The sequence below is a fragment of the Stylophora pistillata genome, chromosome 2 (genome assembly GCF_964205215.1).
Source record: "Stylophora pistillata chromosome 2, jaStyPist1.2, whole genome shotgun sequence".
NCBI lineage: Eukaryota > Metazoa > Cnidaria > Anthozoa > Scleractinia > Pocilloporidae > Stylophora > Stylophora pistillata.
The window spans coordinates 25,290,804-25,312,869 of NC_142520.1; the positions used below are offsets into that span (position 1 = coordinate 25,290,804).

At 37.8% G+C, this 22,066-nt stretch overlaps 2 long non-coding RNA genes across 2 annotated transcripts; one reads left to right on the forward strand and one right to left on the reverse strand.

The window, feature by feature from the left end:
- Positions 1-336: 336 nt before the first annotated feature.
- LOC148738020 (uncharacterized) lies at positions 337-12,967 on the reverse strand. Its single transcript, XR_015996710.1, has 4 exons — positions 12,053-12,967; positions 5,354-5,419; positions 1,236-1,304; positions 337-409 (listed from the first exon to the last, which is right to left on the reverse strand). It is a non-coding gene; the product is annotated as an uncharacterized LOC148738020 (long non-coding RNA).
- Positions 8,359-9,193, forward strand: LOC148738021 (uncharacterized). Its single transcript, XR_015997066.1, has 2 exons — positions 8,359-8,846; positions 8,995-9,193. It is a non-coding gene; the product is annotated as an uncharacterized LOC148738021 (long non-coding RNA).
- Positions 12,968-22,066: the final 9,099 nt, after the last annotated feature.

Here is a 22,066-nt window from a genome sequence, read left to right on the forward strand (position 1 = left end):
GTCTCCAGACATTCTTTAGCTATCCCTGAAAACAAACCGGTTTCAGGGTCAGATACTTTGTTCTCTATTGAAATGTTGAAATGTATCATCGATAAGTAGAACACTTCTTTATTTTCCCCTACTTTCCTTTTTATGGTTTTTGTATTTATTTTTGCTTTTCTTTTCTCTAGAGTGCTCTTGATTTAGTGTCGACATTCAAGCCATGTAGCTGCATACAACTGTACACCTTGAACAAGCTTGAAATCCGAAGAGCTATACTTTTTCTTTTTCCAAAGTTATTCAGAGAAAAAAAACTATACTGGGGCGTCTTTCAAAAATATCTAATTTCACCTTGTTTTCTCACCTCTTAAAGGATCATCGTACACACCCAGTTTAATGTCACATGACGTAACTTGACTTTCGTCTGTTGCTGAAATGACCAAGAAACTACTTTAAACTTATCAGTGATGACAACCATGAGCAATTCCAACCAGTACTCAAATACACTCGAGCCCTACACGTTAGTTATAATACAGGCGAATTTTTGGATCCCCAACAGAATTTTCTGTCTGACGAGCGCTTCGGCACGAAACTCAGAGTAACAGAGAATCGATGCGTCCTCTTTGATTCTTCAACTAATGTATATCTATAAATATATATGTTTTTTCATAAAAGCATTTGAATTGTGATTCTTTCCTTTCATCCTTCAATGTATTTTCACCTATTCGAGAAAAACAGACCGCAAAATATCTTTGGTAAAGGTCTCCTGGAGATAAAACGGAGTTTTGGTTTGCTTTCCGCAGTAAAATTTTAAACTCTCGCGCCGAAGCACCAAGAATGAGTGCCTGGAGCTCATTCCTTAAAAGCCTAGTATTCGGGCCTACTTGCAAACTAGAGAAATTTCATTCGCATCTCTTGTTTGGTCTTGTCACGCCACAGGGGAGAGAGCAGGTTGCGTGACGAGATCAAACAACGGCTACGATGGAGACTACAGGAAGCTTGGCATCATTGTAACTTATTTCTGCCCAGAATTGTTCAGAGAACAGTGACAACAGACCACAAAATACCTGTGTCTGATGTGATCTCATAAAAATCGGAGGGGTCTTCTTTCCTCTTTCTATTAAACTATACATTTGCTGAAAATTTTTAAATTTAACAATCTTTTTCTTGCACAAAATTAAAAAAAAAGTGTCCCATCCCAACCCACCCATCCAAAAAAATACCTCTTGCATGCGTTGCAAGCCTATGTTTCTCACCTGTAGCGGGAAGCTCATTTTTCACCTCCAACTCTTCTTCCGTTGTTGGGAGGTTACTTTCCGCCATAGCTGGAAATAAAATAGAATTGATTGTACTGCGTTAGAAAACATGGTTAGAAATCAAAAACACAAGTAATTTGAAGAGAACGTCGTACTCCTGTATACTTGATAATAAGGGAAAGACGAAAATCTCAAAGTTTCCTCTGTCACGCTATTGTTGCAGTGTAAGATCCTCGGGATGTGTCATGTTTGATTGTTCTGTTGTTATTTTGCCCGTTTGTTTGTTGTCGTCAACTTATCTGATGACACAAGGTTCTTCGTAATTAAAATGCTTCTGTTCTCATTAAAAACCTAGTTCTACCCTGTTGGCATGGATAAGCATAGAAAAAAGACCCTTTTTTGTCCTCATACCCTTTACTTAGTCACGTGAGGGGCAGGTAGCATTGGCGAAACTTACTCAATGGCGAAATGCAACCGAAGGTTTGCGTGACCGTTACGAATTCCACTAACACCCTGCGAGCCTTTTACGTAAAGGAAAACGCGTTTACATACTGTCATGCAGAGAAACCTCTCGACCAAAGGAACTGAGTGTGAGATGTTGTTTTATTTATAAAGTGCATGCGTAAAATTTCCCACAAAGCTATCGAAAATCCTACAAATTTTCTTCTGAATGAGTTAAGAAAATATGAGTCACTGGAAATAGCTGGCTCTTTACCATAAGGCAGTGACTAAGAGTATATTTCTGCGAACTGGAGAAATATTATTATTAGTAATTTTCATCAATATCCTTGCTATTAAGAAATATTATCAACTACGAATCAAAACCAAATTGGGAATCGAGCATTGCAGTTAGACTCCAGTATAGCTTAATCTTGTAGGCCAATTGAGGGACTTTTTCCGCCAGAACATGGAAGTATTTGGCGGAGGAAGGAAACAAAAAAAGAAAAAATCTTCTTTGACATCGAAAAAGTAGGAAGAACTTTAAAAATATTTGTAATCGCATTTCTGTGAATGCTGTAGAATTTTGAAGGAGATATTTTCGGTATTTCTGTTAGCTGGTAAGGTGGTCTCGTCTTTCAGAAACAGATTCTGTACCATCATCAGGATTCACTGAACCCACGTTTTTACCTTTCAGCGTACGATATAAAAAAAAGAAGTTTATGTGCCAATTTAGTCTGTTCCTGAGCGAAAGATATATCTACTAAAACCGAACTCCAACTTAAAACCAGTCAGATATAACTAGACTAACCACCTTTTGGGTAAGTAATTCGAATAATAGAAGATAAGAATTTAGTTCCTGTTGCAGACCGCATTAATAGCGGGTCAAGTTCAAATGATGTTGGCAAGCCTTAATAATAATAATACTATAATCTTTAATGAGGATACCAACGTCACAAAAGTGGTTTACAGGAGGGTCCTCTTAAGTTAAATACTAATACAACGATAAATTACAAATAGCAACAAATAACTAAAGCTAAATCTAAGAACTAATTAAAAATACTAATCACAAAGTAATTAACTAAAAGTAATACTAGCAAAGTCAACCTCCCGGTTAGCCCAATGTATATAACGCTGGACTGTTGTGCGGGAGGTCGAGGGTTCGAGCCCCGTCCGGACCAGCACCCAAGGTCTTGAAATAATTGAGAAGAATTTACTACCTTTCTGTAACATCAAGAAATGGTTAGATATTCTAGTCTTCTCGGATGGGGACGAATAAATGGAGGTCCTGTCTTTTGCAGGGTTGGGGTAGGAGACGTTAATTTCCCACACACGAGATTACTGTGTGATGGATGTCCTCCCCTGGGGTGGGATGGGTGGGAAGGTGAGATCGACAGACTGAAGCGCCTGCCAGAGGCGCCTGATATGCTGACGTCTGTTCTCAACCTTACACTGCACCCGTAATTCAGCCTCTGGGCTGCAAGTGGTCAGATATAAACTATATTCAACTATATTCATATTTATATTCAATTAAAATTCAAAATAAAATTTAGACAGGCCACGTTTGAAGGCAGGCAGTGAGTTTGCATTTCTTAGTGAGATGTCTAAGCCATTCCATATATCTGCGCTGAAGTTAACTGACGACCAATAATCAGTCGTGCCGTTAGCAAGGTTTCGTTTACATACGCGATCAATTTTTAGCGGATTCAGAAAAAGTAAACAGGAATCGAAGGAAGGAAGAGATGAATGTTCTATCCATACCTTTATCTCGGATTAATGACTACGTCATTATCCGAGTTAAAAAACCAACATCATTAATCGTGCCGATGGCGAGAATTCGTTTTTATGCGTCATCAACAATTCGTAGTAATTGCGGTTTCTGGGGTAAAAATTTCACTTTTGTTGCCTGTTTATCACGTTATTCAAATATCCATTTTTTTTCTTTTTAGTTCTAAAGTTGTGGAACCCGCCAGCGGGCAAGATCGCGAACGAGCAAGATTTGGCGAATCCTGTGGTCTGATCGGCTACCCAAGAGGGCAAAATGTGATGTCTCTTGATTCCTGCTTAGATCACGCAGAAAAAAAGAAAGTAATTTCTTGTAGCATGTTAAATACCGCGTGTAATGTCGTAACTAGGCAATGTTTTTGTAACATGAATAAAAGATTCTTTGGGCAGCTTTGAATTGGCTGCAACGGAGTCACAGATACGTCTCTAGTGAGAACAAAAAAAGGTCACGACGAGACTCGCAGGTTCATTTAGTAATTGCATGGGGCACGTAGATTTTTTTTTAATGCAATAATTTCTCTATAAACGAGGCTTTCGTCTCGGTTGTTAAAAATGGAGTGAAGGAACTTGGCCGATAGACGGCCTTCTTAAGCTCACAATTAGTCAGTTGTACACATAAAGATGGTATGACATAGTCGCAAGTGGATATGAATTTTGATTTGCCATCGAGTATAGATCATATCTCGAACACCTTCAAAGAGAAATTTTAAACTAGGGGAGATGTATTCGTATTAAAGGCGAAAGTATATCATCTTGTTTATTATGGGTTCAAGCCATTTACTGCATCAGACTACACCTTCACATATGTAGATGTTGATTGCAAATTTGAATCAAAGGCAATTTTGAAACACATTTTAAGAGTACTGAATGCAGAGATCTACTGCATCGAAAACTCAGTTTGCCCGAAAACCACTTTAACTTTGGACAAAAATGCAACAGTTTTTCATTACAGGGACCATTTCCTTTAAAACATAATAATTTCAGTCTTAACAAAAACTCCGTAGATGTAAACAAAATCTTTGCATGGAAAGTAAAACCGTCATGTTGATAAATCTGGTTATGATGACGACATTGACATCTTTACATGTGAAGTTATAAATGTTGCCCTTACTGCGTGCGATGAAGATGTCATAGTTTCAAAACAGAAAAAAAATAAGGGGTATTTCATCGACAACTATATTACCGTTATTAATGCTATAGATCAAATTTATAAGCAAAAACTGTTGCCGCGATCTATAGACTCGGAGCAGGTACGCAGGCATTTTGTAATTTTTTTTCCCTTTTTTTTTTAACCTTAGGCTTAGTTTCACACGTCGCTTCATTTTCGAGAACTATTGGCTGGTTTTTATCTTGACGCGAGCTCTAAGTAAGCAGAGCACGTAATCTAGCTCTGTCACATGCTCATCATGAGTTTCTGCCGCATACTGACCGCGTGCAGTTAAAGCTTTAACTCCCAAGATCTGATGGTTAATTCTCCCCTATTGCTACTACATGTTTCCTTTGAAATGAATTTCGCGAATTTGGTTTCAGATCAAGATAACAACTTCTACCTGATAAGTTTGAGTATTCTCATTACCTGTTAGCCGGGTAATACGGGGATATTACAGGAGGAAGTTACATGCCTTGTTAATCTGCTCTGGGAGTTATGGGGTTGATGAAATTAGATCGTGCGCAGACTATTCAGATGTGAATCAATTAAGAGAAACCAATGAAATTTATCATCGTGATATAAGTGAAATATTGTCAGATATGACAACAGTTAACCAGGAAAATCTACTGAAATAAGACTTAATTCAGTTGTCAAGGGGTACAAACATAGGATTAAGCCCTTCCATTTTAAATTACCTGATCCCCAAACAACTGTCATAAACTCAAAAATAAAAATTGCTTTGTACCTGTTAAACTGTCATCCTCTGAATCTCTCTATTCTTCAAAAGACACCATTTGTCATAACTACATGCCTGAAAATAGAAAGAATAGTTTTGCACTACAACAATTTCGATGAAAACATAAAAGAATACATATTCACGAGTTTAGAAGATGCCCCGTTTCTGAGAATCTGTTCTCTCTGAACATGAAAATGATGCTAATTTGCAAAATCCAAAGTATGGATGTATTTGTACATAGTCGAGTCCCGCGTAAATGGGGATCTGGGCAAAGTAGACTTGTGACGTCCCTTCGAGAAGACGCTCAAGAAATCCTCGGCCAGTCGTCGACCTGCGAAAGCCTTTCTAGCACTAGATTCATTCTGCGGCATATTTGCGACCAATATCGATCTAACCTTCCAAACATAACCAATAAACTGTGCAAAATGGCGCGAAATACAGATTGTTGGGTTCTCGAAGTGAGTTACATTAGTCGCCAGACTCTTGATCCTTGAGACGCGCTCAGCGAATGAACACCAGCAAGGAAAATGTCCGTATTTACCTTGCTGATGTTCATTCGCTGACTGCCTCTCGCATGAAAAGAGAATCTGGTGTCATATAATACCTCCCTTAAGAGTTAAAGTGCACCTAATCCCTAAATTTTTTTTTCGTTTAAAGAAATCTTCATGCTTTGGTGAATATCTCTTGGAAAAAATTTTGGATTTGGTCAAAACCTTAAATTTTATTGCCCCGTTGAAGTAAAGAAAATCGCATTAAAATCACCGCCATTTTGACTAACGACCGCGTTTCAAGGATCAAGAGTCTGGCGACTAATGTAACTCACTTCGAGAACCCAACAATCTGTACTTCGCGCCATTTTGCACAGTTTACTGGTTATGTTTGGAAGGTTAGATCGACATTGGTCGCAAATATGCCGCAGAATGAATCTAGTGCTAGAAAGGCTTTCGCAGGTCGACGACTGGCCGTGAATTTCTTGAGCGTCTTCTCGAAGTGACGTCACAAGTCTACTCTGCCTAGATCCCCATTTACGCGGTCGTGGTCCATTCGGATCTGGACTTCAACAGGGCATAAAAAACTGAGGATTTAACCAAATCCAACAATTTTTTGGAAGAAATACTCACCAAAGCAGGATGATTTTTTTGAGTGAAAAAAAAATTTAGGGGTCAGGTGCACTTTAAATTTCTAGGTTATCAACGATCACAACTTTTTTATGGTTGAATCAGTTGCATTGGTATCTACTCTGTGAGAGCAATGTACACATGTTCATAAAAGGAGGGAGAGGCAATTTTTTTAAAAATTGTGTTTTGGCTCATTAACAAGAAATCTATGGCTACATGTGGGAGAACTTCAGATCATGAAGTTCGAAGGCCTAAGACTCGAGTTCTCGAGAGAAGAGACAATGTTTGTCTTTCGCCCACGTTGGTCATGAGCAATTAAGATTGATCGACATTTCTCTCATTCGTTCGTCTTATGTTCCAAATCATTCATATTTGTATATCTAGTCAATAACATTTTATCTCATTCACAGGCATATTTAGTTCTCACCTTAACTCTTGTGACAGTGCGATTTTCCGCACAAGTGTGTACCAAAACAGTGTACTTACTCACACCAGCAGTAACAAGGAAGCTCAATATCGAGCTCAAAACAGAAAATCTTGTATTATTTGTTTATTTTGTGGTATTATGGTCATACTGTTTCACTACTTCTACGCCAAGTTGGAACTGAGTGACGTCACATTTTTGAGCTTTTCATTTTCATTTATCCCGAGTATAGCAAAATAACATAAGCGTCCCACTCATTATTTTTTTGCTGAGGTGGTCGTTAGAATGCCGCCCAGTTAGACTGATGTGGCTAAGACTGAGTCAAACAAACTTAGCGTGAAATTGCCAGTTACCCTGCCTGGGAAGTACACTGGTGCAAAAACACACTGAATTATATGGAGCATTGCTTGAAGATGACGAATATGAAAGCTTGAGACTCTTCTTTACAGTCATCATCAGCATTATCATCGTCATCATCATCCTCACCATCATCATTATCATTGTTACCGTTATCGTCATGATCTTTGTCATTATCATCGTCATCATTTCTTTCGACACAAAAACGAACTACCAGTATTCATCTATGGCTTCTGATGAACATAGGTGACATCTCAAAAGATCTCCACTTGCACTAGCAGCAAGAGCATTGCGATTTACTATCTTTTCTTACAGTTCATGAAATATTTTTGGTCTCACGCGATTGGTCTAAATGCACCACGTGACTGAATATCTCCCTATTTAAACTGGGGAATATCGGAGGATATGATCCAAGTGATTTTCTACAGTTTTTAACCCATACATCCACAACGACAGGTCTGCCATTAAAATTCAATTCAGATTGAGAAAACGTTTTGTGGTTGATACAGAACGGACATCTTTGTTTTTTCATAAAGTCCTACCAAAGGACTTTAAGAACTGGATACCTCATGCAGTAGAGGTCGAATCGAACGACTCGTCATATCAAATGACGACCCGTCATACCGGATGTCCATTTGCAAGACACTAAGAAAATATTCTGCCAGTATCTGTGAGGAGGATTGAAGATGTTGTCGAATCGAACCACTCGTTGCAATAAATGACGACGCGTCATACCGGATGTCGATTTGCAAGACACTTGGAAAATATTCCACAAGTATCTGTGAAGGGGGATTGAAGATGTTGTCCAATCGATTGACTTGTCACAACAAACGACGACCCGTCATACCGAGTGTCGATTAGCAAGACACTTATAAAATATTTCACTGGTAACTGTGAAGGAAAGTTGAAGATGTTGTCCAATCGAACGACTCGTCATAACAAATGACGACCCTTCGTACCGGATGTCTATTTGCAGGACACTTAGAATATTCCCCAAGTTTTTGTGAAGGGGGGTTAAAGATGTCGAATCGAACGACTTCGTTACAACAAATAACGACCCGTCATACGGGATGTCGATTTGCAAGACACTTACAAAAAGTATTCCGCAATTATCTTTGAAAGGGGGGTTGAAGATGTCGTCGAATTGACACGAATCGACTCGAATCGAACGACTCATCACAACTAATCACGAACCGTCATACCGGATATCGATTTGCAAGACACTTAGAATATTCCGCAAGTCTCAGTGAGGGGTGATTGAAGAAGTTGTCGGTATGTTGCTGTGACGAGTCGTTTGATTTGAGTCGAATCGTGTCGAATCGTCAACATTTGCTAGACTGTCTTGTTTGTATTATTCTGACGATAGACTTCCGGTCGTTTCACGCTTTAAGAACGTGGAGGGTTCCCGTTTTCATGTTCTCGAATCATGCCACTCATTTTCAGTCATTACGCACGTGCACGGCCATCGACTTTGGCATGTCAAAGTACGATTCTGCATCCGGTATGTCGACACACGATTCGACATGCGGTGTGACGGTTCGTCGACGACCGTAGACGAATCACAACGGTTTGGGTGTATTGGACATGTAGGATGCAGTACACGGTGAACTATTCGTATTCATGTTTTTCTATGCGCTGCAAAAATATTTAAAGCCTAATAGCCTCCAGTTTACATCAAAATAATTGCTCGTATTCGTATTCATTGTGGTTTCTGGGGTAAAAATTTAACTTTTGTTGCCTTTTTATCACAGATATTCCTTCTGTTCCTTTGTTGGTCTTAAAGTGAGGGGACCACCAAGCGAGCAAGATTTGGCGAACATAAAGGTGGTATGACAGCCACACGTGGATACGAATTTGGATTTACCATCGAGTGCGGATTATATCTCTAACTCCTTCAAAAAGGATTTTAAACTAGGGGAGATAATTTCGTATTAAAAGCGAACGGAGTCATCTTGTTTGTTATGTAGATATTGATTGAAAATTTGCATCAAAGACAATTTTAAAGCACAACTTAAGAGAGCTAAATGCAGAGATCTGCTCTAACGAAAACTCAGCTTGCCCGGAAATCACTTTAACTTTGGACGTAAAAATGCAACAATTTCTCATTATAGGGACTATTTCCTTTAAAACATATTACGTTCAGTCTTTGAAGCGTCCGCAGATGTAACCAAAATTTTTGCATAGAAAGTAAAACCGTCATGTTGATAAATCTGGTTGTGGTGACGACATTAACATATTTACTTGTGAAAATATAAATGATACCCGTATTGCGTGTGATGGAGATGTCATGGTTTCAAAACAGAAAAAAATGCTGGTATTTCACCAACAACTACATCAAAGTTATTATTACTGTAGATTGTGACTGTTGCGAAATCAAACGTGTTGCCGCGATTTATAGACATAGAGCAGAAACGTAGGCATTTTGTAATTTTTTCAACTGTTTTAACCTCAGCTTTTGTTTAAAACTTCGCTTCATTTTCGAAAAATATTGGCTGGTTTTGGTGTCGAAAAGAGCAATAAGTAAATATCACACGTCATCCAGCTCTGTCACGCGCTCATCACGCGCTTCTGTCGCATACTAATCACGTACAGTTAAAGCTTTAACTCCCAAGAGAACTGAATGCTGAGATCTGCTGCATGGAATACTCAGCTCGCCGAAAACCACTTTGACTTTGGACAAAAATGCAACAGTTTCTCATTACAGGGATTATTTCCCTTAAAACATATTAAGTTCAATCTTTAAAAGACCTCCGTGGATGTAAACAAAATCTTTGCGTGGAAGGTAAAACTGTCATGTTCATAAATCTGTTTATGGTGACGACATTGACATATCTTTGCGTGTGAAGATTTAAATGGCACCCTTACTGCGTGCGATGAAGATTTCATGCTTTCGAGTGAGAAAAGTATGCTGGTATGTCATCGACAAAAACATTACCGTTAGTATCATTATAGATCGTGAATGTCGCGAAATCAAAACTGTTGCCACGATCTTTAGACGTACAGCAGAAATGTAGGCATTTTGTATTTTTCCCTCTCTTTCACCTAAGGCTTTGTTTCACACTTCGCTTCATTTTTGAGAAGAAGTGGCTGGTTTAGATGTTGACAAGAGCTAAAATTAAATAAATTGCGTAATCATCACGCGCTTCTGCCGCATACTGGTCACGTTCAGTTATGGAAATTAAAACCCGTGCAGACATTGTTTTACTGATCGATATTGCTTTTCTACCTTAAGAAAGTCATTGTGGTTTTGTTGTTGTTTTTTATCTTTATAATTTGTTTCATTTTACAGCAGCTGATTGGCGATATCGATAGGTGCAGCTTACATGGAAGATATTTTTCCATCACTGACCTTCCATGAAAATGCATTACGCGATTTTTTCCAAATGTTAATTTTTCGCTTTCACCGTTACAATTTTATAAATGTCCTAAATATAATAAACATAAAATTTTTTCTCACCAATAACTCCCGCCACTGCTGCCCCAATTAAGTTTGCAGCCAAAAGTGACAAGTCTCCAGTGATATTCAGCGACGCTATAGATTTCATTCTGATACAATCAGTTTTGGAATGATAAAATTTGTTTTCTCCGAATATGAGAAGGATTTTGATTTTCATTATTAAAGTTTGGTTTTGTTCGTTCGTCATCGAGTCCCGAGAAAGATTAACCGGACTTCAGTCTTATTTATGTTCGTTCGCTGACTGTCTCTCCCATGGAGAGAAAATTTGGTGTTGCATCAAAATACTTCCCTTAAAGATAACTTTCTAGGTTCTCAACAATCACAATTTTTTTGTTGGCGGAACCAATTCCAATGATTTCTACTATGTGAGAACAATCCACACATGTTCATCGCTCGAGGGAGACGTAAAGCTAAACAACATCCTATCAACAATATAGTGGCCTGTTCGTATATTTTCTCACAATTCTCGATTATAATATGCCACATCTCACTTCAATATCTTTCCGTACCCAGAGAGTGCCGCAATCAAACTCCAATAAAGCTCTTTCCCGAGAAGGATACTTGACTTTTCGACTTAACTGAAGGAAAAAGAGATTAAAATCGTTTTCGCTGAAGTTATTCAAGAGTTTTGTTATCTGTGTATGTGTTTAGAAACCCTCTGTGGGTCTTACATGAGTTTTAATGAATAAACTATTACTGAACCAGTTGTAAGCTGTGAGCGTGAAGAAGAAATCTGAGTCCCTCTCTCTCTCTTGCTGATCTCCCGAGTTTTTCGATGCGGTCAGGATGCAGTATGGAAGGCCATACATTATGGTTCATATAATACAAGAGGTGTACATCATACTGGAATCAGTAATGTTGTAGATTCATAGATCCTCGTGAGCAGAAAAAATCAGCTAATTCAAGGTCTGCCACTGTATTCTTAATGTCAGCATTGAGAAATAATTCTGTCGTTTTAAATGATATGAGAGATGGGCAATGTTTTTAAACACAACTTTCTTTTATTTGTCACGACTGAGCAAGAAATTTATTAACTTTTGTTATGTATGTTCAGGCATGACACTTTCAACATTGGTGACTTCTGATCAACAGTATGCAAAATGATGTCTTATATATTATCATGTACCCAAAAATCTGTAGTTACATATGGGAGAACTTCAGATCGTAAAGTCCGAAGGCTTAAGACTCGAAATTTTGAGAGGAAAGACAATATTTTTCTTGCGCCCAACGTTCGTCACGACTAATTAAGATCGTTGTTTTTCTCATTAGTTCGTCTTATGATCCAAATAATATATATTTGTATATCTAGTCAATAGCCTCTTATCTCATTCACTGACTTATTCAGTTCTTACCTTAACTCCTGTGAAAATGTGATTTTGCCCCACAAGTGTATAACAAAACGCTGTGCTTGTTCACACCAACAGTAAGCTGAATATGAGCTTATCGAACTCGAAACAGAAAATCTTGTATCATTTGTTTATTTCGTGGTACATGATTCTAATTTATGGTTATACTGTTTCACTATTTTTACGAAATGGGCGACGTAGCATTTTTCAGCTTTTCATTTTCATTTATCCCGAGTATAGCACAATAACGCAAGCATCTCACTTATTATTATTCTATTTTTGTTTTTTTACTGCCCACTTGCTATTATTCTATTGTTTTTTGTTTTTTTTTCTGAGGTGGTCGAAGCCACACTTGGTCAGTAATGCATACAAGGGTGGTATTACATAGCCGCACGTGTGGCTATAAGTTTTTATTTACTATCGAGTGTAGATCATATCTCAGCTCCTTCAAAGACGAAATTTAAACTAGGGGAGATCAATCCGTAAAAAGGCGAACGTATGTCATCTTGTTCATTATTTAGATATTGATTGCAAATTTGAGTCAAAGATAATTTTGAAACACATTTCAAGAGCACTGAATGTAGAGATCTGCTGCGTAGAAAACTCAGCTCGCCGGAAATCCACTTCAACTTTGGGTATAAGAATGTAACAGTTTCTCATTACGAGGACTATTCCCTCTAAAACACATTACGTTCAGCCCGAAAGAAACATTCGTAGATGTAATCAAAATCTTTGCATGGAAAGTACAACCGTCATGTTGATAAATCTGGTTGATACGACGACATTGACTTCTTTACATGTGAATATATAAATGGTACTCTTACCGCGTTCGATGAAGATGTCATGGTTTTAAAACAGAAAAAAAAATGCTGGTATGTCACCGACAACTACATTGCCGTTATTATTACTATAGATCCTGAATGTTGCGAAATCAAAACTGTCGCAGTGGTTTATAGACATAGAGCAGAAACTAGGCATTTTGTAATTTTTCACCTTTTTTAACCTCAGCTTTTATTTAAAACTTCGCTTCATTTTCGAAAAAATTGGCTGGTTTTGATTTTGAAAAGAACTATAACCAAATATAGCACGTCATCTACTTCTGTCACGCACTCATCATGCACTTCTGCCGCCTACTGACCACGCACAGTTAAAGCTTTAACTCCCAAGAGAACTGACTGCAGAGATCTAATGCATCGAAAACTCAGTTCGCCTGAAACCCACTTTAACTCTGGACAAAAATGCAACAGTTTCTCATTACCGGGACTATTTCCTTTAAAACATATTAAGTTCAGTCTTAAGAAAAACCCCGTAGATGTAAACAAAATGTTTGCATGGAAAGTAAAACCGTCATGTTGATAAATCTGGTCATGGTGACGACATCGACATCTTTACATATGAAGATATAAATGGTACCCTTACTGCGTGCGATGAAGATGTCTTGGTTTCGAAACAGAAAAAAATGCTGTTATGTCATCGAGAACAAAATTACCGTTATTATCATTGTAGATCGTGGATGTCGCGAAATCAAAACTGTTGCCGCGATCTTTAGACATACAACAGAAACGTAGGCATTTTGTATTTTTTTTTCCTTTCTTTAACCTAAGGCTTTGTTTCACACCTCGCTTCATTTTCGAGTAAAGTTGGCTAGTTTTGAGGTTGACAAAAACTAATATTAATAGAACGTGCTTCATTCTCGAGAAATGATGACAATTTTAATAATTTTATTACATACATACATACATACATACTTTATTTATTCCAGAAGCATACTATGTATACACTAAGAGGAAATGGAAAATATGCTTCCAGAAAAGGAAGTTAAGAGGTTATCCCTATGTGAAAACTCCCTAAAAAATAAGTCTAAATGAAAATAAAATACTTAGTTATAATTAAATATTTAAATACAATTTAAGCTGAGATTTAAAATGCTGAAGATTATCAGCTTCCACTATGTTTCTTGGTAATTCATTCCATAATTTAACAATCCTAATGAAGAACGAATGTTTATAACAATTAAGTCTTGCTGGTTTGACGTAAAGTTTGTACTGATGATTTGCTCTCGTACATCTAGTTGTGGCAAAATCAAAAAAGGTTCCAAAATCTAAATGGTAAAAACCAAAAACAATTTTATAACACTCAATTAAAGATAGATAAGTTCTACGGTCAGAAAGAGTAGGCCATTTTAGCAATTTGCATCGGTCTTCGTAGGACATGTCTCCTTTGCGTTGATTTAAAGCAAGTCTTGAAGCTCTTCGTTGTACATTCTCAAGAGCATGGATGTCCTTGACGAGGTAAGGACACCAGACAGGTACCACATATTCCAAAATTGGCCGTACAAGAGATTTGTAGAGCATAGAAAAAATATTTGCATTAGCGGTGCCTATCGAGCGTTTAATAGAACCTAGGACTTTATTCGCTTTGTTCACAGTTATACCAATGTGGTTACTCCATGAGAGGTCCTTAGTTATTATAACACCGAGATCTTTAAATTTATCTACGTCTTTCAAGGGCTGTCCAAAGAAATAATTGGTCACTGACTTATCACGTGAATGTGTAATTCGCATAGATTGACATTTATCCGCGTTAAAACGTAATTGCCATTTACAAGCCCATTCGCCAATATTGGTAAGATCTTCCTGAAGACGCTGACAATCTGTGATCGGGTCAATTATCTCTCTATAGATCTTCGTATCGTCTGCATATAATTTGATTGTGGACGATACACATTCTGTTATGTCATTAATATACAGCAAAAACAATAAAGGCCCAAGGATGGTCCCCTGTGGAGTGCCGGAGGTTACATACGACCAATCAGAACAAGATCCCCTGATAACTACACGTTGTTTGCGACCAACCAGAAAATGTCTGAGCCAGTTAAGCAGACAACCGTCGATGCCATTACTTTTTAATTTTAAAAGCAGCCGCTCGTGAGGGACACTGTCAAAGGCTTTAGCAAGATCGAGAAAGATGACGTCGGTAGGAGTGGAGAGATTTCGTGATTTCGCCCAGTCATCAAAAGTTGATAATAATTGAGTTGCAGTAGATCTTCCTCGCAGAAAGCCGAATTGATTGTTGTTGATAAGGTCAATTTCACGCCAGAAATTAAACATCCTGTCGAAAACAATTTTTTCACCGATCTTACAAGGGATTGAAGTAAGGGAAATTGGGCGGTAGTTTTCTCTCGAAGACTTAGGACCCTTCTTGTGTAGAGGTGTAATATCTGCGTGTTTCCATTCATCTGGTAAGAGGCCAGCAGAGAACGATTTATTTAGCATATAGGTCAACGAAGGTGCTAATTCCGAAGCACACGATTTTAAGATGCACGGCGCGATAAGGTCAGGCCCAGGGGACTTGTTGGGCTTGAGTTTTAGGAGGAGGCGGCTTACCTCATCAACACAACAATCAATGTTTGCAAGCTTCTTGTCGACAATACAATCCTGTATAGGGAAATTTACATAATCTTCAGTGGTAAAATTTCTAGAGCGCAAAATCCATTTGATATATAATCTAATATTGGCTAGTTTTGATGTTGACAAGAGCTAAAATTAAAATAAAACGCGTAATCTAGCTCTGTCACGTGCCCTCAAGCGCTTCCGCCGCATACTGATCGCGTACAGTTAAAGCTTTAACTCCCAATATCTGATTTTTGACTCTCCCTTTACGCGAATTTGGTTTTACAACAAGAGAACAAGTTTTACCTGATAAGTTTGAGTATTCTCACTACCTGTTTCTGGATAATGATGGCTATTGTAGGGAGAATATACATGTGGGAGTTACATACATTCTGGGAGTTAAAAGATTGATAAAATTAAAATGCCCGCAGACTTTGTCTTCGTGATCGAAAAGGCTGTTCTACCCGATGAAAGTCTATGCTTTTTTGGTTGTTTTTACTTTTTATCTTTATTATTTGTTTACAGTTTACTGCATGACGATTGATTCATTCTACGATTCAGATTCAGCTATTTCCCTTTCAGCGGAAATCCGTGAAATTATTTTTCTCCTTAGAGCAGGACCTACAGTGAATCGAAAATACCGTGAGTTATATTTTACCAGTAAAGTTTCTCTCTGAGTAATTAACTCAATATATCACTGCGCTCTCTCGTGAGATATCGAGATGATAACGAGAGAGTAACTCCCTATCCACAAGCCACCGTGTATTATTTTGTTTACTATGTAAGCACGATAGGCCTTTACTGATAAGAAAGGCGACCTTATTAAAGAATGAAAATTTGCTATTTATTCATCAACCAGACAAAGTGGCGCGAAAGGCGAGTGACATGTCAGCAGCTGATTGGCCATATCGATCAGCGCAGCTTACATGAAAGATATTTTTCCATCATCTTTTCATAAAAATGCATTACGTTTTTTCAAATGTTCATTTTTCGCTTTCACCGTGGCAACTTCATAAATTTTCTAAAAATAATAAAGGTGAACGTTTTTTATGTCAATAACTCCCGCCAACTCGACACTAAATATGTTTTCAGTGAAAGGTGAAAAGTCTCTAGCGAAATTCAACGGCGCTATAGTTCTTATTTCAGTGGAATCAGTTTTGGAATGATAAAATCTGTTCCCTCCGAACATGAAAATGATGCTGATTTGAAAAAACCTAACATATGTTTGTTCGTACGTAGTCGAGTCCCGAGCAAGATTAAACGGACCTCCATCTTTCTGATGTTTTCATTCGCTGACTATCTCTCACATGGAGAGAGAATTTGTTGCTTTGTTGGGATGCAGTTAGCGAGTCCATATATTATGATTCATATAAGACAAGCGGTGCACATGATACTGGAATTAGTAATGTTGTAGTTTCATGGAACCTCGTGGGCTACCTCAAGGTCTGTTATGATAATCTCAAGATCGGAATTTTCGGTGAAACTAATATGATGATTTTTTTAATAATTTTTTTCAATTGTCACGTTGTGGCTCGAGGTTTACCCTCTTTCGTTATGTATTTTCAGGTGTATTTCATATTTCATGATTTTAGTAGTATGTGGGATGATGTCTTAGCTCATATGAACCCGGGCTCATTAAAGAGAAAAATCTATGGCTGCATGAGGGAGAATTTCAGATCGTAAAATCCGAAGGTCTAAGAGTCTAATCCTCGAGAGGAAAGAAAATGCTTTTCTTTCGCTTACGTTAGTCACCAGTAGTTGGGATCGATCTATTTTTCTCATTCTTTCGTGCGTTTGCATATCTAGTCAATTCCCGCCTATCTCCTTCACTGCATTAGGTTTTCATTAACTAACTCGGTTTTCACCTTACCTCCTTTAAACAATCTAGCCTTCTCGGAAGAGGACGATAAACCGAAGGCCACTTGTCCTTCGTTTCTCTGTACTGGTTAGCAGGGAACGTTAAAGAATCCTTGCACTTCTCGCAAAGAGTATAGGGAGCGAAGTTCCCAGTGTTGTGGTGTGGCCTTCTTTCCAAAGATTCTTAAAACTGAAGGCACCTGAAAATATTCCTTTTAAAAAAATTTGAACTGCTCAAAGCAGTCTTGCTAAGGTTCCCTGCAAAGTGTTGTAAGTTTCATTAGAGGATATCAGCGTAGACTGGGAGAATACACTAGATAACTTGCATCATTATCATTATCATAGTTAAAAACCTGGTCTTTTGAGTATTACTCAGAACGATGACTCTATATGTCAGATCCGGATTTATGAAAGGAATTTAATTGACCTACAGAAAGGCCTACATTAATTTAGTTTACTCCATTTTCACTGCATTATTTGCAGTGGGGAAGGACTAGAAAGGAACATGCGAACCATTCGTGCTAGTCTACCCTCCCACCCATACCATTTTTTTTTTAGCTGGTAAGTGAAACTCGTGCAACCCATCTGCAAGCGAAAAAGTCATTGTGAACTCTGATTGGTTCTGCTATTGTTCTGATTGGCTGGAGTAATAACTGTGGATCTGGTTTTACAGGACTCAGTCGAAACTTCCTTTAATGCAATTTGACCACCTAAGCTGGTTGGTTAGTTTTCTATGCAATCTGACGTTCATAAAACAAAGCACCTGGGACGGTAGAACCATAGGGACACGGTCCTACCCCACAGGAGAAGGGGGGTATACAAATCGCTTCTCCAGATGGTTTTATTCCTGCTGATGAACGAATCAGTGTTCGCGATATTTTTAATTTTAGCTTTAGATTATAAGGTAACTTGAATACATCTAGTTGAGTTCCTCCGGCTGAGTCTTTAAAAAAGATAAAGGCTGTATGAATAAAGAGCGATTTCTTGGACTAATCGGCCAGATAGAGAATTCTGCGATAAAAGATTGCTTGAAACCACGTTATAGGAAAGATGAAAAAGCGATGACATTTCGACGTAGAACTAACTTTCCTAATTACAATTGCAATGCCATGTCCACAATCAGGAGAAAAGAACGTATCCATGCTCAAACACCCACGCTGATATCGAAACTCGCTAATAATAATCAAGGTCATCAGCACTAAGGACTGGTTTTCCTAGTATTTATGTGTTTTTAGCTCTCCATTTTTAACTTGATTGAGCAATTTTCTATGATGGTTTTACTTAATTTTACTTTGTGATTGCTCTAGAAACTCGCGCCATTCTTTCAACCAATCAGCTGCAAAAGCTAAAACAATTGAGGCGGCTTGGTCACTAACATTTTATCGCGCTTTAAGCAGTTTTCCTGTTTTTACTTTGAGTTTTCATTGGCTGATGGTAACGTATACCTTTCTTGTGAATGTGATCAATAGGTTACAGTCTATCATCTCTTGTTGTGATATAAAAAAGACCGTCATATGAAAAATTCCTCACCTTCACTCGGATCATCATAGATTTTTCCGCTCAAAACAATGCCACTATAGAATGCAAAAACAGAAAACTTTGCCAGAATATACATCTTGAGAAACTACAGAGGAAAGATACAATAATAAAATAATTTGTCACTTCCTACATGAACACAAAAGGACAAAAAAGATGGACAGGCCCAGTTAAATGGTATAGATGAATTAATAAAAGTTGCAGTTTGAATTTGGCTGAGCTGGTGAGCACGTCCAACGACCAATGTGTTGCGAAATTTAAGTCCCAAGAGCTTGGAATTTTGTTATGAAACTAGGTCAGTTGCAAAAATCACTGGATCCGTTTTACGCACTTATTTGGTCGTCTTTATGACCTGCGCTAGACATTAAATGTCAAATTTCATAACCGTATTTATTCCGCCCGTCGCAACCAATTAGGTGACTAAAGCATCACCCCTGACCGTTACTGGGAGTCTTGTTTATGTGTACTTTTGGAGAAGGAAAGTCATGAACAGAAAATCCGATAGCAAACCAAGGAAACAAGGCCAGAATACCAACAATGTTCATTTAAAAAAAAAAAAACGCTCCCAAAAAAAAACGCGAAAACCAAAACCCGATTTTCCCTCGCTCCCTTCAGAGCCGGATCAGAGACAACGAAAGTAAAAAGCAGCATTTTCGCCCAATCTCAATCTGTTATTTGTTATTTTATCATTGGACGCATCGATTAAAAAAATGTTTCAAGAAAACTATTTCTTTGATGTTATCTATAAAACGAAACTCAACTTAAAAAAAGGCAGCACTTTCTGACGCATATCAGCCTCAAAAAATGAGATCGCTAGTAACATATTTTGTAGTTGGGCCATGGAAGCTGTTATTCACACTTAACTGTTAAATGTTTCATCCTTCTGTTACAGGAACGATCAATTCCAAGTCCTCAAACTGCCTTCAGTGGAAGAATAGTTGGTTGTGGACTGTGTGTTTCGCTTTTATACGAAAGAGAGTTTTTACCAATTGCAAGGATACTTGACTGCGAATTAATTAAAATAGGAAAATCGGATGAAAATAGGAATAAGAAAAAAACACCTCAAATTGTTTTACTGGTAGGTAAGAACAGTTTCCATGCATTCTACAACTTTTTGTTTCATAGATCAGTGCAACCACAAATTTCTATGTTTCTAAATAATTCCAAATCAATTTGAGGCTTTCTCCTACTATGGCAAGTACTTCCCCTCGAATACATCCTTAAGTTGGCTTTCATACACGTGTTAGTCAAAACAGAGCAAAAGAATCTACAAAAATGTTGCTATATTTATGGATCTAAGAAGTTGAATGAATCATGATGAGTGCGCTCATTTTAATTCGAATTCACCGAAATTGCTTTACAGTTTGGGGAACGTGTAGCTTAAAGTAAGGTGGATGTGGCGTTGCCAAAGCAATTTCATGTCTAGAAAACATCCCAACCTACAAAGTAATCAACGTGAGAAAATTAGCTTTTATTCAGTTGTTAATTGTGATGCCTTTTTTTGATATGGTGTATAGATTTGTAATAATAATAATAATAATAATAATAATAATAATAAACAAATAAGCAAAAAAGCGCGTTCTAAAAAGCAGATCAATTTGCGACATAAATGAAATTTTCCTCATATACAAAAAGGATTCCGTTCAGTGCTTCTTGAACAATTCCGCTTAATCTCAATCTCTCAGTTAGTTTGATCTCAACATTTTATTGGCTCCTTTTCTTCCTCCGATCTAGAACACAATCTTACATCGCGCCGGGATTTTTCAAACTCCTTTTTTTATAACCTCCTTTTTTACCAAAAAACAAAGGAAATACTTTGAATTCTATTTGCCAGTGTAGCGCGAATTTAATGAAATTCAGTGATACCCATGATTACATTTTAAATTAAATATCATCAAGTTTTTCTGTTTGCTAAGTTCTAATGTAAACGGCTTGCATATGCAAAGCCCAGTGGAAATGTAGGTGTTGATTGGGTAAAATACATTCAGAAATTTAAAGTAAATAACAGTGAAACCTAAATGGATGGTGCACGTGTAAAAATTAAATTAACTGAAGCTTCAGCTTCTTCATATAGTTACTGCGAGACTTTGTTACCAGACCTCTGGAGAACCTACCTTCCTGCACCAGTGCAAAACTTTCAAGGGTCCTCTAATAAAGTTGCAACCGAAAATAGAAAATTCATTGAACGATATTCGAGGAGGAAACATTTTTGGTTCGACATTTGTGTGTGAGATTGAGTGATATATTTATTTGGTAAATAATTGCGCTTCAGGATCGATTTACATATAAAAAGACGGTAATTGTTTTTCGCTAGTTGTGGGTAATAAACACTGTCAGTTGTTAGTTTTTCAGAGTGGGTTGGCCGACAGAAAGACAAAACCGCAAATGAGTACAGAAAACTATTTGAGAGTTGTGTTTCCTTCTCCCTGACATGATCACTCCAAAATCCCCTCCTTTTGCTTTTGAAATCTTCAAATGTACAGTAGGGTCACTTTGTTTTCTAAAGGTGCCAGGCAGGTGCATTTGCTAATAATATTTTCTCCTGCATTGTCAGTGGATAAAGAACCACTGAATATTAGTACCTGGGTGGTTTTTAATTATTGCGAATGCTTACGCGGCTATATTTAAAGTATTCAAAGTCAAATTTAATAATATATTTAATAATATATTAAAGTTGAATTATTACTAAAGGATTCGGCTCAGAGCCTGGCACCCATGCTGACCAAATTATTTAACCGGTCAATTGAGACAAGCACCTTCACATCAATCTGGAAACTTGGCAAAGTATGTGCTTTATTTACGACAGGTGAAAGGACGGACTGCAACAAATACAGACCGAAAACTGTTCTCCCAGCCATCACCAAGATTCTTGAACGAGCCGTGCATCAGCAACTTTCTATCAGACTCCAAAGTACTTACTCCAAATCAGTTTGGTTTCCATCCCAAGCTTTCAACTGAAACTGCCCTTGCCCATTTCGTTGACAATAGACTTCAGAGTCTTGATAACGGTTGTTTTACGGGAGCAGTTTTTCTAGACCTCTCCAAGGCGTTCCATACCGTAGACCGTATGCTTCTTGTTAAAAAACTCAAGGCTATTGGTTCTGGTTCTCAAGTCGTGGAGTGGTTAGTCTCATACCTCAATAATCGGTACCAAGTAACATCTGTTGAAGGCTACCAGTCCCCTCTTTGTGAAGTTCATGTTGGAGTACCTAAAGGTAGCATCCTCGGCCCTCTA